The sequence below is a fragment of the Oryzias latipes genome, chromosome 10 (assembly GCF_053564925.1).
Source record: "Oryzias latipes strain Hd-rR chromosome 10, Olatipes_Hd-rR_3.1".
Lineage (NCBI taxonomy): Eukaryota > Metazoa > Chordata > Actinopteri > Beloniformes > Adrianichthyidae > Oryzias > Oryzias latipes.
In genome coordinates, this window is record NC_136246.1 from 23,530,352 (window position 1) to 23,534,195 (window position 3,844).

Here is a 3,844-nt window from a genome sequence, read left to right on the forward strand (position 1 = left end):
GGGCTGCAATTCAAGTGTGATTTATATCTACTTAAGTCATCAGTTGAAGTCATATCCAAGGATCTGACTTTGTGCTCAGTGGATAAGAAAAGAGGGAAAGTAAAAGTGTCTCGGTCCTGATTTCCAGTCAAAAGTTGGAGTGGAAAGTGCTGCTGTGAGGGTGAACAGGGAGACAGCATCGGTACACCGGCAAAGCTCTCATCCTTAAACCAATTTCCTTCCTCAATACTCCAGGGAGTGGTCTGATTTGCACCGTTTCCTTTCTCTGAGTAAGTGTTTATCCTGCTTCTGCAATTAGGTCGCGCTCCCAGCTGTGCCATTAATCAAACGACCAGACATATTCTCTGCATCTGAAGATTGAGGGAACGTGTCCTACACATCCTCCTCTGTGCTAACCGGCTGAAAAGAAGCTTCGCTCTCACTGTACGCAGATTTGAGAGGTCAAGAGGATTCCCGTGAGCTCCGGAGGGGATCTGTGCAGAGAGCGTTATTGGGATTTATTGTGCAGGAAAACATACTTGTGACCCATTGATTATACTAATACCGTTTGGACTTCTTCGTGTGACGGTGCTGAGCGGCTCAGGGGTGTTGCCCCAAACACATTTCACAAAGATGATTCTGAAAAGCAAAACAGAGGGTCTTGTGTGCTGCTGTGTGTTTGTGCTAGTGTGTAGTCTTTCAAGTTGAAATGCTTTCTGGACCTTGAAAAGTTAAAAGGGTGGCAAAAAAAGACTTTGATTTGGAGTTATCTTTGTAGAAGTAGAGTCATACAGATGACAGAGTGATTCAACAGAGAAAACATGGATCTTATGGATGTGCGTTTGTGTGTGCATGCGTGGGTGGCTGTGTGTGCGCACTCCCCGTCTCAGGACAACCTCAAAAAGAAATCCTCCTAATCTACTCCACTGGTCCCCTGTCTGCATATGAGCTTTAAAAGGTTTTTTTTATTTTTTTTAGAGGATCATTTTTATCAGTAAAAGTAAGGTCAGTGATGATTTCTGAGCAGTTTGCACCCAATTAAGCCCTGAGTTGGTGAGACCACAAAAAATGTGTTTTGCTGGAAGGAGGCAGATTGCCTGACGGCGAGACAACGAGCCACGCAGCGGGGTTTCCTTCTCTCTCTGCCTTCCACTTTCATATATTGTAAAACAGAACATGGTGCGGATGAAAAGACCAGCATGCAGTATATTTATTACTGTACCACAGGGGATAGCAGCATTGTGATATCCCCTTTGAAAGAAATGATTTACCAGTGGAGTGGGCTGCCTCTGTCACCATGGTTACCTGTGAAAGTTGTGACATTCAACCAGAAATATGCGTGACATCTAATTTATTAGCCAAGAACCATTCTCATGGAGTAAGAATTAAAAGCGATGGAAGGGACAGTAAGATATAAATCACTAATCGGTCCGTTACCTTGTCTGGGATGCTGCGTGTTGCTGGTGTTGCATGTTAAGTATCATAAGTGAGCCCCGCTAAAACAACTGCAGCACAGCAGTGAGGCATGCAGCTCATTTTTTAGCTATTAAATCCCAGGCGCTTGTCTGATTTATCTGCAGTGAGACTCGTCCTTTTAAACGGCTGGAGCTGTTTGTTCTGTGTTTTCCCTCCTGCTAACAGTGTGAGCAGCTCTTTTGCTGTGATAAAACAAAGGGTTATTTATGCATGCAAATGTTAAAAAAAGGCTAAAAGTAAAATGTAGCCTAAAGGGGAGGAGTAATCACTTTATTATCAATGTGAAATTTTATTAGCAACTTTTCCCAAAAAGAAGCTGCACCCATTTTTGTGATCTCAATTGTCACATGACATAAAATATTCCAAAACTAAACGTTGTTTGCTTTCATTTTGTATTGCAGGATAGTTTTAAAAAAAGCTTTCCATCGGATATCATGTTAAAAGGGTTTAAAACAGGTATTTTAGTTTTGACGTCACTTCTGATTCTACATTCACACGGATTTTGAGGTGTGTTTAGGATCATTATCTATTTGAAGTAGCCATCTTCTCTCCAACTTTAGCTTTTTCCCAGATGATGTCATGGCACCTTTGTCAGCCCCGCCCCTCTGCTCTGCTCTGCTCCCGACTCCACCAGCTGTGACCAATTCATCCTCATCAATTCTGCTCTTCTTAAGGAGACCCAGCTCCACAACTCATCGCCAGATCGTTACCCCTTGTGGTGACCAACCTGGTCTCAGTCTCGCTCAAGTTTATGCATCCTATGCTGATCTCGCAACTAACGTTATTATCCCTGTCTCAGGATTCCTGCTCACCAGTGTCACCTGTGTGGAAGTTAGTTCGAGCCCCCCCTGCTGTTCTGGAAACACCACGCTCCGCTAGCCGCGCTACTACCTCCAGCCACGCCTCAAGCTTCGCTCCTCTCTGGATCCCATTCACGCTAGCACCATCTTCCTGGAAGGAAAGAATAAAAACCCTTTCTTACCTCTCATTTACCTGCGTCCTCATTCTGGGTTCCAGCATCTGGGTCTGCCGCTCCTCCGAATCATGACAGATGGTCCCAAGTCAGGATCCAAAATTTGCTGCAATTTTGTTGAATCCATTCTTCCTTCTACTTGTTAAAAGTTTCCTGTGCTGCAATACAAGCCCAAAGCATGATTAATCCACCCCCATGCATGTGCCAAACTGCAGTCATGATCGATTATCAAACAGTTGGCATTTCCATGAATTAATAAGGAGTCTACCTACACATCACTACCAGTTCCGAGTCCCTTTTACTTACAGCACGCATTTATTTGTAGCTAGTTTTGTACGTTGAGCCCACAAACAGACTTATAAAACTTGGGTAGGGACACATGAGAGTTTTGAAATCGGAAGCCCAAAGCATGCACATGCTCACGTTTACATAGACTTTTCATCAGCAGCAGACGCTCAAACGCGTGTTTTCAAGCCCAGTGTAGACTTAGCAAAAGACTTTTGCTTACTTTCAGCACTTATTTTAAATTCTGTGCAGATGTCAGTGAGTTTCAGTGCACAGCAGTTTTTTAATACCAACCTGCTAAGTTTTAAAGAATTTTTAGAAGAATTTCCATTGACCAGTCAATGTCATTACATTTGCTGTTTTACTAACTTTATAAACACAGAATTGCCCTTAACTCATCCCAATCCTCCTTCAGTTTATCCAGCATTTACTGCTGCTTTATGATAGGTCCTTAACAAAATAAGTCCTGTTTTAACATGATACATTTTCTGTATAGTTTCATATTTAGGCTAATAAATAATTTAGTTTCTTTAACCATTAATCAAACTGTACCATAACTACTGAGATTTTTGTATGTTTTAGCCACATATTTACTGCTGATTTTCTTCTATTCTTCTATATAAGTATACTAACTCTTCATTCACATTTAAACATTATTTCTAAAAAAGTAAAATGCTTGATTTCCTTTTACGTTATCTTTAGTCTCAGAAAATAACAATGTTTTATCTAGTGTTTTAAATTAAACAACATATTACTTATAAATAATGCTTTAATATACTGAAAATCGTCTGTGCTCAAGATAAAACAAATATTTTTTTTTCCTGTGTTCTATAGTTTACACATCACTCCTTTTTGTTCCTTTTCCTATAATGTTATCCTATATTTAAATCACGTCAAACTGCGTCTGTATGCAAACAACCTGCATAAAGGCCTTTTGTCTTCAGGCAGAATGTCTCATAAGAATGGAAGATTCCAGGTTTGGACTTTGGGAAATAGTAAAATAATTATTTTATTTATGTCTATGTCCACATTTTATGTGTGTGATTATAAATTAACAGTTGTTCAATCCTTTAGAACTGTTCTCCAAAAACTAATTATATTGTGATACATTTTAGAGAAGAAAAAAAGGAA

The 3,844-nt window shown here is 40.3% G+C and overlaps 1 long non-coding RNA gene across 1 annotated transcript; it reads right to left on the reverse strand.

Annotated features, from left to right (window-relative positions):
• Positions 1-354: 354 nt before the first annotated feature.
• On the reverse strand, positions 355-2,562 carry LOC144994911 (uncharacterized). The gene is made up of 3 exons (XR_013658609.1): positions 2,438-2,562; positions 545-618; positions 355-473 (listed from the first exon to the last, which is right to left on the reverse strand). It is a non-coding gene; the product is annotated as an uncharacterized LOC144994911 (long non-coding RNA).
• Between the last annotated feature and the right edge of the window lie 1,282 nt (positions 2,563-3,844).